We start from the raw sequence: 12,519 nt of genomic DNA, 5'->3' as shown, positions 1-12,519 counted from the left end.
GTGACAGGTCAGTGGGGCCTCAGGCTGTCTTGGTGCCAAAGTCCCCCTCCTTGTGGGCCCAGAGCTCCTTGTGCTGCTTCCGGGCAAACCCCTCATTGTAATTGCCTTTGATCTTAAACAGCTGCTGGAAGTGAGGTTTGCGGTAAAACTCTCTCTGCAGTGCGGTGTGGCTGCCCAGGCTGAGCTTTGTGTGACGGTGCTCGCAGCAGAAGCAGGAGTTGTGGAAAACGAGCTTGTCTGCCACCAGTCACTCCACCGGTTACACCATCTTCTGGCAGGCAGCGCAGGTCTCCTTCACCTGGGCCCAGAGGCTGAAGGACTCGGTGCGCTAAACAGTGCTGCTCCCCACACTGCTTTTGGTTTCATGAGAGGGGGTGGCCTGGGCGACTCCTGAAGCCTGGAATATGGCTCCTTGGAGGTGGTAGAGGCTCCGGTTTGGGACCTGGCACCTGCTGGATTTTTACAGTTTTAGATGGTTGAAAAAAATCAAAAGCAAAACAGTGTTTCATGACATGTGAAGACTATGTAAAATTCAAATTTCAGTGTCCATAATGTTTTCCTGGAGCAGAGCCTTGCTCATTTGTTCACATACTGTCTATTGCTGCTTTTGTATTATAGTAGAGTTGAGTAGTTGGGACACAGACATATGGCCTGCAAAGCCTAAAATACTTATTACCTGGGACTTCACGGAAAAAGTTTGCTGACCCTGACGTAGCTCAGGATTTAGGCAAAGAAACTGAGGCCCTGAAAGTGTAACTGACTTGTTCAAGTTCAGATGGTAAACAGTAATCGTTGTTAGGTGCACTGAATCCATTCGGACTCATAGCGACCCTTTGTACAACAGAATGAACCCTGCCTGGTCCGGCACCATCCTCATAACAGTTGTTATGCTTGAGTCCATTGTTGCAGCCACTGGGTCAGTCCACCTCATTGATGGTCTTCTTCTTTTGTGCTGACCCTCTACCTTACCAAGCATGATGTCCTCCTTATATCATGTCCAAAGTACATGAGATGAAGTCTCACCATCCTTGCTGCCAAGGAGCACCCTGGCTGTGTTTCTTCCAAGACAGACTTGTTTGTTCTTCTGGCAGTCCATGGTATATTCAATATTTTTCACCAATACCATAATTCAAAGGCATCAGTTCTTCTTCAGTCTTCCTTATTCATTGTCCAGCTTTTGCATGCATATAAGGACATTGAAAATATCATGACTTGGGTCAGGTGCACCTTAGTCCTCAAAGTAACATCTTTGCTTTTCAACACTTTAAAGAGGTCTTTTGCAGCAGATTTGCCCAATACAATACGTCATTGATTTCTTGACTGCTGCTTCCGTGGGAGTTGATTGTAGATCCAAGTAAAAGGAAATTCCTGACAACTTCAATCTTTTCTCCATTTATCATGAGGTTGCTTATCGGTCCAGTTGTGAGGATTTTTGTTTTCTTTATGTTGAGTTGTATTCCACACTGAAGGCTGTAGTCTTTGATTTTCATCAGTAAGTGCTTCAAGTCCTCTTCACTTTTAACAAGCAAGGTTGTGTCATCTGTATAGTGCAGGCTGTTAATCAGTCTTCCTCCAATTCTGATGCCATGTTCTTCTTCATATAGTCCAGCTTCTTGGATTATTTGCGCATTGCGCAGATTGAATAAACATGGTGAAAGGATAAAACCCTGATGCGCACCTTTCCTGACTTTAAACCACACAGTATCTCCTTGTTCTGTTCAAATGACTGCCTCTTGCTTTATGGTCAGGTTCCTTATGAGCACAATTAAGTGTCCTGAAGTTACCATTCTTTGCAATGTTATCCATAAATTGTTATAATCCACACAGTCGAATGCCTTTGCATAGTCAAAAAAATCTTCTGTACCTTTGTTGAGTTTCGTTCTAGATGTTCTGTCCTTTACCAAGAGTGTTATGTTGAAGTCTCCTACTATTTTTGTGGACCTGTCAATTTCTGTTTTCAGTCCTGTTAGAGTTTGTTTTGTGTATTTTGGAGCCCTGTGATTGAGTGCATAGATATTTATTGTGGTTATAAATTCATGGTGGATTGTCCCTATAATCGTTATATAATGTCCTTCTTTGTCTTTTATGGTGGATTTTGTTTTAAAGTGTATTTTATCTGAGATTAGTATTGCCACTCATGCTCTTTTTTGGCTGCTGTTTGCTTGATACATTTTTTCCATCCTTTGATTTTTAATATATTTATGTGTTTGTTTCTAAAGTATGTCTATTGTAGGCAGCATATTGGTGGGTCCTGTTTTTTTAATCCATTCTGTCACTCTGTCTCTTTATGGGTGCATTTAAGCCATTTACATCCATGCGGTTGATAGGTGTGAGTTTATCGCTGTCATTTCGTAGTGCTTTCTTTCGTGATGATGTTTTCTTTGATCCTCTTACTCTCCTGTGCTGAACTCTTTTGTTTGTGGATTTTTTTTCATTTCTTTCATTTTTGTAGATTTTGTGATTACTGAGACTTTATGTTTTTCTTATTTTTGTTTTGATAAGTAAGTTTGTTAACTTTCTTTGTGGTTACCTTGAAATTTACCTTTATCTTTCTGAGTGTAAACTAGACTTTTATTACTTGATAACACCTTGACAGCTCCGTTTGAAAGTTCTATACCTACACCACTTATTCCTTCTTTTATTGTTCTGACGTTGCTGTCATTTACAGGTTGACCTTTCTGGTTCCCTGTTGTAAATTTTTTAGTTTTTGTTTTATCCTTGAGAGTTCCTTATCTAGGTTAGTATCTGGCTCATGCTCTCTCATGTGCTAGATTCACATTGTTGTCTGATGTTGTTGGTTCTCCAACCAAAGGACTTCCTTTATAATTCTTGTAAATTTGGTTTGGTTTTTACATATTTCCTTAATTTTTGTTTTTCTGGAAATGTCCAATTTTGCCATCATATTTGAGCAAGAATTTTGCAGGATATATAACTCTTGGTTGGCAGTTTTTTTTTTTTTTTCCTTTTAAGACTTTATTTATGTCATCCCATTACCTTCTTGCCTGCATGGTTTCTGCTGAGTAATCAGAGCTTAATCTTATTGTTTCCTCTTTGTGACTTTTCGTTTTTCATGAACTGCTGTCAGGATTCTTTCTTTATCTTTGGTTTTAGTGAGTGTGATTATGATATGTTTTGGTGTTTTTCTTTTGGGGTCTATCCTATATTGGTCTGGGTATCCTATATGTTTTTTTTTTTTTTTTTTTTTTTATCCTATATGGAGTTCATTGAGCTTCTTGGATGGTCAGCTTTTTGTCTTTCATGATATTAGGAAAGTTTTCTGTCAGCAAACTTTCAGTGATCAACTCTGTGTTTTCCGTTTTCTCCTCCTGTTCTGGAAATCCAATATCATGCAAATTTTTGCTTCTGATTGTATTCCACATCATTCTCAGCATTTCTTAATTTTTCTTTGTTCTTTTCTCTGGTTTTTCCTCAAAGTGGTATCCGATGATTTGTCTTCAATTTCACTGATCCTGTCTTTCATTGTTTCAGATTTGCTCCTAAAACTTTCTATTGCACTGTTCTTTTTTCAAATCTTGTTGTTTATCTTTTGGATTTCTAATTGCTGTTTTTGTATGATTTCTAGTTGTTTATTGATTTTAATATTTTGTTCCTGTATTATTTTCCTGAATTCTTCCATTCTTTTGTCTGTCTTTTCCATGATTTTGTCTATTTTTTCCTTATTTTTGTCTGCATTTTCCTTCATCTCTTGGAGAATCTTGAATATTAGAGTTTTGAATTTCCTATCAGGTAGTTCCAGTGCCTTTTTTTTTCTAGCAGAAGTTCATCTGGTGTTTTATTTCAGTTGATTTCTGGAACCAGTCTCTATTTTTCTTTTTTTTTAATATGTTTTGATATTGTCTGCTGTCGCTGGAACATTGAGGAATTACTCATTTATTGACTGTAGATTTGATTGCTTTGTCCTGCCTTTTTGTTTTATTTGGTTATGTGTGGGCAGGCAGGCTGGGTGTGTTTTGTTGTTTGCTTGCATGTGGGTATGATATGTCTCACCACTTTGTCCAGGTGGGCAGAGCTGGTCACTCAGCTATGGTGCAGCAGGGTGGATCCAGTGGTGGAGGGGCAGGGATGAGTAGTTTGTGGCACGAACTGGGGCAACAGGGCAGGGTTGGTGAGCAGTGCAGGGTGGGGTCTGGGATACCGCATCAGTACTGCTCAGAGGTGTGGCACTTGGCGCACAGTGCAGACAGGCAAGAGAGAAAGAAGAGGATGTGATGTGTGGAGCTAAGTGTGTAGGTGAAAGAAGAGAGAGAAACAAAAGCAAAGAAATAACAAAAAATGAAGTTAAAAAATAAAAAGAAAAAAGTAAATAAAATGGCGGTGTGGCAGCATTCGGTGGGTGGGGGTGGGGCAGACCTGGTGAGGCTGTGTGCGTGTGCTCTCTGGCCAAGTGGTGTGGCTTGGTCTGTTGAGAAGGGGTGTGACTGGTGCATAGGGCTAGGTGTGCAGGAGAAATGAAAGAAAAGAGGGGAGAGAGATGAAGCCAACAATCCAACAACAACAAAAAGACAACAACACCAAAAATATGGTGATGGGGGAGCAGTCCCTTGGGGGTGGAGCAGAATTGGGGTGGTAGCGAGCTGATCTCTCTCTCGACAGGTGGCATGGCATGACCTATCAGGAAGGGGCAATGGCAGTGCAGGGCCTAGGTGGGAGGGAGAAGGAAAAGGGAGATGGGGGAAGACAAAGAAAAATAAAAAATATGGTGCTGAGGGAGTTGACCTGTGGGGGTGGCACAAACCCCAAGAGGCTGTGTGCCAGAGGTTCTCCAGCTGAGCAGTACAGCACAGCCTGTTGCGGAGGGGCATGGTGCACAGGGCTGGGTGCATGGGAGAAAGGAAAGGAAGGAAGGGAGAGAGAGAGAAGAAACAACAACAAAAATAAATAAATAAAATGGTGCTGAGGGAGCCAGTCAGTGGTGGTGGCAGGAAGGCTGACCACAATGACTCTCCAACCAAGCTGTGCAGCATGGCCCTGCAGAAAGGGTGGGGGCGGTGCACAAGGCTGGGTGGGTAGGAGAAAGGAAAGGAAGGAAAGAAGCAAAAGAGAGGAAACAGAAAAGATGAAGAAAAAAAAGAACAAAGCAGACAAACCGAAAAATCACAGCCTGTCAAGAAGGGGAGGGAATGGCACACAGGGCTAGCTGGGTGGGTGAAAGGAAAGAAGGGAGAGAGGGAGAAGCAACAGAAGAAACCTCCCTCCCCCCCGAAAAAACCAATATTAAACAAATAAAAAATGGCGTTGAAGGGTCTGGCTGTTGGGGGCGGGGCAAAACCCAGTGGCAGTGAGCTGGTATCTCTCCAGCTGAGCAGCTGTGGCCTATTGGAAAGCAGTGGAGACTGTGTAGAGAGAAGAAAGGTGGGGAGTGTGTTTTCCTGGTTACCAGGTGCTCTTTCTCCTGCTGGGAGCTTTGTGGGGCTGTCTTCCTGTACTCCCTGTCTGCAGTCCTTGGTGGCTGAGGTCTAAGATGGTGAATCCGTGCCACATTAGCTGGTAGCAGACCTCCACTCCATAGCTCTTCTTCTTCTCTTTTCTCCATCAGTTTCTTATTCCATTTGGTGCTTGATCGAGCTCTTTATTCCTTCATCTTGTGCTTAGGGTCCCAGGATTGACCTCTGTATCTGTTTTATGTAGTTTTTTGGGCGTTTGCTGCAGAGGGTGCTCCTGTTTATAGCGCCTTGTTGGCTCTGCCTCCAACTTTTTCCATTTCTTGTATGAACATTGGTCTGTTTAAGTTTCATATCTCTATTGGAATCAATTTTGATAAGCTGTATTTCAGTAGAAAGTTATCCATTTCATCTAAGTTTTCAAATGTATTCGCATAGTGATATACAAAATAGTTACGTATGATTTTTAAAAGTATTTTTTATATTGATGGCTGTTTTCCTTTTGTCATTTATTATTTTGTTTACTCGTGCCTTCTCCCTTTTTCCTTTGGTAAGATTAGCAGATGGTTTGTCTATTTTGTTTTCAAAGAACTAGGATTTTTGATTTATTAATCACTTCTGTTTTTCTGTTCTCTACCCCATCAATTTTGGCTTTTAGACTAGTTTTTTCCATATCCTTTTTTTTTTTTGGTGGTATTGTTATTTTTATTTTTCTAGATTATTGAATTATAAGTTAAATTCACTTATTTTTATTCTTTCATTTTTTTTATTGCTGTAAGTCTTTAATACTATGAATTTTCCTCAGATCACTTTTAGGAAGATCCTGATGCATAATGTTTTCAGTCTCATTATTTTTTGCAAATTCAATAATTTGAATTTGTATTTCCCCTTTCACCCAAAAGTTGTTCAATAGGTTTCTTAATTTCAAGTTGGAAGGGATTTTTTATTTTGATTTTGCTACTAATATCTTTTTTTTTTAATCTAGTTTTATTGTATTGTGATTTATCTTAAATCTCTTTTACTCTGTAATAGTCCCTCACCTCCCCTTTTTCCACAGTGACTTATTGGAGAAACCAAGTCATTTATTCCATATGATGTTCTACGTCCTGGATTTAGCTGCCTGCTTCCTCATGATGTCATTTACCTTTTTTTTTCTTATACTCAACGTTTCCTGTAAATATCTATTTACATATAGAGGTTTGATTAGATTCAGGTTTAACGTGTTAGGCAATAATACTTCATGGAAATGCTATGAAGCAATACATCAGAAACAATGTCTTGTCCCACCCGAGTGATGTAAATACTATTCAGTGGGTTTAGGTGAGTCAGCCTATTACAAAGTTTACCTTTTATGTGATGGTTTTAGCACCTATTGTTTTTGGGTCCTTGACCCATTATTTTCATTATTTTATTACCTGCAGCAAAACGGTGATTTTTCTAATCCTGTCATTCCTTTTGCCATTTGTTGTTGCTGTAGTTCATTTCTTTATTTTTAACAGATTTATTGGGTTATAATTGATGTACAATCAAAGGCACATATTTAAAGTATACAATTTTATTAGTTTCAATATATTTTATAGATTAATCAGGAGTCCCGGGACAGCACAAAAGGTTAAGAGATCAACTGCTAGCCAAAGGGTTGGCAGTTCAAACCCACCCAGAGGCACCTCAAAAGACAGCCCTCGTAATCTGTTTCCAAAAGGTCACAGCCTTGAAAACCCTATGGAACAGTTCTACCCCGCACACGTGGGTTGTCATGAGTCGGAACAGACTCAACAGTAACTAACAACCACAACTAATTTTTGTATAACAGATTATTAAATATTATATACGTACCAATTAGCAGGTAATGAGTTTGTATCCTGGCAACTTCCAAAGGTTAAAATTAAGTTTTTTTTTTTTAATTCCTTTGTTTTGTTTTAATTCCTTTGAGAGTGTTACTATGAGCTCGTACATTTTTATATATTTGAAACGTTTCAATCAGTTATAGTAATTTTCCTTTTTTTGATGCTCATATTGTCCCATCTTAGGCTTATGAGACCTGCTTCAAGTTGATTCTTGTGTCTTTTTGACACAACTCCAGTAGTCTTTGATAACTTCTTTGCTTTTTGTCACAAGAGATGTCATAGGTTCATTTTATATATTTCCTAACACAGCCCTGGAATCAACCATTTCTCTAAGGATCCCTGGTTCCTTTTACTCAGAAATGATATTTAGAGCTATAGGCTATTTTCATTTCTTTAATAAAATCTAAAATTATATATCGGTTCAGTTACTAATGATATACATTACTGAATTTTACAAAAATATCAATTGTTTAAGCTAATAATATTTGAGTTTGCCTTTTTTTTATATCAGAACTAAAGAGTGATTTGAGGTTATTTCCAAGAACATTATTCGATTTTGCCTATTATTGTTACCTATGTGGTCTGTATTTACTTACCCCAAAAACTATTTAAGAAAGGGCACTGGGGCCAAGAAAGCAGGAGACTCAGGCTCATTCTACAGGTTTTGTGAGCTCAGGTGAGCCACCAGGCGTCTCCTTTATGTTTCTGATTCCTCATCTACAGAAGCAGGGTAACGACAATGGCCTGTCTCTTTGTATGGCTGAAAGCTGTAGGTACTACTTGGTATATAGCACCCAAGTCAGAATCTACTCAACGCAATGGGTTTTTTCAGTGAGCACGAAGCAGTGGCAATCAAGCAAGAAAAGTACAAGAACAGCCAGATAAGTTAGAGGCACTTGTTGCTTCCCATCTTTCAGACTCAGAAGAGGGAGGGGATCAGGAGTAAAAGAACAGACCGTGGCTATTTCTCATTCTAAAGTCTCTCAGGCTAAAGTCAGCCTGGTGATGGTAGGATGAGAGGGTGTCGGCATTAGATTGGCTTTGAAATTCAAGTTTTAAACTAAACTGAAGGTCATTGGAAAAAACATAAACTCTGCCCAAAATGTTGTAAAGGGATAGGAAAGAGAGATTCAACGAAGCGTGATCAGAGGTAATGACTGGAGAAAAGTAAAACAATTTGGGTTTGTAGTTCATTGTGTTCAGAATGTTCAATAAACTGGGTATATCTGGTAATTGCAATGTCAGAAGTTAAATGTTTATGCATCAATATAAGAACTAGAGCTCTGGAAGAGAGGACTTAGAAGAAATTTCATTACTTTAAACTGGAGGTTGATAATGTCTCCACCGTCTCCCCTCAGGCTTTTCCTGTAATTCAGTTATGCTCCACTAGGTGGTAGCAGATATCTTGGCCATGCCATTCACAATAAGATGGAATTATAATTTTCTGCATAAATCCCACTGTAGATTTTAACTGTATATTTTTTCTAAATAAAAATTAATAGCATTAGGGAAGCATTTAAATAAAACTTTAAATTATTAAATATTGTTTTGATACAAATAGAAATCAGTATCAACCAATCATATATACACATACTTTTTCCAGTTTAAAAAGGAAACCATATAAAAGTATCTTTCATTCTATCTTTAGCTAATCCTGTTCTAATCTCTAGACTTGGACTGGAAGGCTACTCCTTAATTTCCTCTTATCTTAATTATCTAGTGCTGCTATAGCAGAAATACCACAAGCGAATGGCTTTAATAAACAAATTAATTTTTCTCACAGTTTAGGAGGCTAGAAGTCCAAATTCAGAGCGCTGGCTCAAGGGGAAGCCTTTCTGTCTCTGCCGGCTCTGGAGGAAGGTCCTTGTCTCTTCAGCTTCGGCTTCCTGGTTCCTTGGAGAGCTCCATGTGTTTTGACACCTATCTTACCCCATCTCTGCTTGACAGTTTTCTCTTTTTATACTCTGCACTAATCCTGCCTCATTAACATTAAAAAAGACAACCCATTCCCAAATGGGATTATAACCACAGGCATAGAGGTTAGGATTTACAACACATATTTTTGAGCGACATAATTCAATTCATGACACTGTCATGTTCTCTTGTTGTAATATGTCAACAGGAATTGGCTGACACAGCTCCGGGGCTTCAGTCAAACATGGCAACACAAATTTCTTCCTGCTACTTGTTATGGGTTGTTTGGTTTAGGGAATCATTTTCATGCCTGCCTTTTACTAGTCCATAAGTTTCCATTTCTTATTTTCAGAGTTTCATTTTTATCCCTTTGATTGGCAAAAATCAAGAAATGAAAATTTCTGTATGATGTCTGACTGACCTGCTGAGACTGAAAATCCCCATTCCACCAAGTTAGGTTTTCTTCATTTAGAGGGCAATGATTTTCCACTGATTCATAGAGTGACCTCACTTTTTTCCCATCCAACTTCTAACTGGAAACTCATTTATTTTACATATGATGGTACTTGCCTCCTCATATCCTAACTACAAATCTGAGTTGCCACAAATAGTTTTAGAAAGAATTTTATGCACAGAAAGCATTTGGAAGCAAAAATGTAGAGTTTCTGAGTAATAATTCAATGAATATTTATAAACAGTTTTTAAAAACAACCCACAAATTTTTATTACAAAAATTTCAAAATTCAGAAAACAGTTCTACAAACACCCTTATATTACCAATCAGGTTAATTATTAACTTTGTGTATAATGGTGTTAGGTACTGTCAAGTCGGTTCTGACTCAAAGCGACCCTTTGTGCAACAGAATGAAACACTGCCCTGTCCTGCACTCTCCTTACAATTGTTATGCTTGAGCCCATTTGTTTGTTTTTCCTGTCAGTCCATGGTATAGTCACTATTCTTCACCAACACCATAATTCAAAGTTATCAATTCTTCTTCCATCTTCCTTATTCATTGCCCACCTTTCATATGCATAGGGGATGATTGAAAACACCAGGGCTTTGGTCAGGCACACCTTAGTCCTTAAAGCGACATCTTTGCTTTTTAATACTTTAAAGAGGTCTTTTGCAGCAGATTTGCCCAATGCAATGTGTTGTTTGATCTTTTGACTGCTGCTTCCATAGGTGTTGATTGTGGATCCAAGTAAAATGAAATCCCTGACAATTTCAATCTTTTCTCCATTTATCATGATGCTGCTCGTTGGTCCAGTTTTGAGGATTTTTGTTTTCTTTTTTTATGCTGATGTGTAATCCATAGCGAAGGCTGTAGTCTTTGATCTTCAGTAAGTGCTTCAAGTCCTCTTCATTTTCAGCAAGCAAGATTATGTCATCTGCATATCGCAGGTTATTAATGAGTCTTCCTCCAACCCTGATGCCTCATTCTTCCTCAAATCGTCCAGCTTCTCAGGTTATTTGCTCTGCACACAGACTGAATAAGTATGATGAAAGGATACAACCCAGACGCACACCTTTCTTGATTTTAAGCCACACAGTATCTCCTTGTTCTGTCTGAACTACTGCCTCTTGATCTATGTACAGGTTCCTTATGAGCACAATTAAGTGTTCTGGAAGTCCCATTCTTTGAAATGTTATCCATAATTTGTTATAATCCACACAGCCGAATGCTTTGCATAGTCAATAAAACACAGGTAAACACCTTTCTGATATTCTCTGCTTTCAGCCAAGATCCATCTAACATCAGCGATGATATCCCTCATTCCATATCCTGCCCTGAATCTGGTTTGAACGTCTGGCAGTTCCCTGTCAACGTACTGCTGCAACCACTTTTGAAAAATCTTTAGCAAAATTTTACTCGTGTGTGATAACAATGATATTGTTTGATAGATAATTTCCATACTCTGTTGGATCACCCTTCTTTGGAATGGGTACAGATACGGATCTCTTCCAGTCAGCTGGGAAGGTAGCAGGTATCTTCCAAATTTCTTGGCATAGACAAGTGGGTGCTTCAGCGCCGCATTCGTTTGTTGAAACATCTCAGTTGGTATTCTGCCAATTCCTGAAGCCTTGTTTTTTGCCAATGCCTTCAGTGCAGCTTGGACTTCTTCCTTCAGTACCGTCAGTTATTGATGATATGTTACCTCCTGAAATGGCCGAATGTTGACCAGTTCTTTTTGGTACAGTGACTCTGTGTGTTCCTTCCACCTTTCCTTGATGCTTCCTGTGTTGTCAGTATCTTGCCCATAGAATCCTTCAATCTTGCAACTTGAGGCTTGAATTTTTTTTTTCAGTTCAGTTCTTGCAGCTTGAGAAATGCCCAGCATGTTCTTCCCCTTTGGTTTTCTAACTCCAGGTCTTTGCATGTTTCATTATAATACTTTGTCTTGTCAAACTACCCTTTGAAACCTCCTGTTCAGCTCTTTTACATGATCATTTCCTCCATTCGCTTTAGCTATTCTACATTCAAGAGCAAGTTTCAAAGTCTCTTCTGACATCCATTTTGGTCTTTTTTTTTCTTTCCTGTCTTTTAATGACCCTTTGCTTTCTTCATGCATGATGTCCTTGATGTCATCCCACAAGTCTTCTGTGTTCGGTCATTAGTGTTCAATGTATGAGAGTCTACACACCAACTCTTAATACGGTCTCCAAATTCAGGTGGGATATACTCAAGGTTGTATTTTGGCTCCTGTGGACTTGTTTCAATTTTCTTCGGCTTCAGCATGAATTTGCATAGGAACAATTGATGTTCTGTTCCATAGTTGGCACCTGGCCTTGTTCTGACTGATTATATTGAGCTTCTCCATCGTCTCTTTCCACAGATGTAGTCAATTTGATTCCTGTGTATTCCATACGGCAAGGTCCACATGAATAGTTGCCTTTTATGTTGTCGAAAAAAGGTATTTGCGAAGAATAAGTCGCTGGTCTTGCAAAATTCTATCATGCCATCTCTAGTGTTGTTTCTATCACCAAGGCCATATTTTCCTGATCCTTCTTCTTTGTTTTCAACTTTCGAATTCTTATCACCAGCAATTATCAGTGCATCTTGATTGCATGTTTGATCAGTTTTGGACTGCAGAAGTTGGTAAAAATCTTTACTTTCTTGCTTTCGGCATGAGTGATTGGTGCGTAAATTTGAATAATAGTATTAACCTGTCTTCCTTGTAGGCGTATGGGTATCCTTCTATCACTGACAGTGTAGTACTTCATGATAAATCTTGAAACCTTCTTTTTGACAATAAATGCAACACTGTTTCTCTTAAATTTGTCATTTCCGGAATAGTAGGCTGTATGATTATCTGATTCAAAATGGCCAATACCGGTCCATTTCAGCTCACTAATG

At 38.9% G+C, this 12,519-nt stretch overlaps 1 pseudogene; it reads right to left on the bottom strand.

Moving 5' to 3' along the window:
* Window positions 1-19: 19 nt before the first annotated feature.
* LOC126057575 (LIM domain-containing protein 2-like) lies at window positions 20-814 on the bottom strand (annotated as a pseudogene).
* Window positions 815-12,519: the final 11,705 nt, after the last annotated feature.

Source organism: Elephas maximus, chromosome 1 (assembly GCF_024166365.1).
Source record: "Elephas maximus indicus isolate mEleMax1 chromosome 1, mEleMax1 primary haplotype, whole genome shotgun sequence".
NCBI classification, from domain to species: Eukaryota; Metazoa; Chordata; class Mammalia; order Proboscidea; family Elephantidae; genus Elephas; species Elephas maximus.
This window is presented reverse-complemented; position numbering and strand designations above follow the sequence as displayed.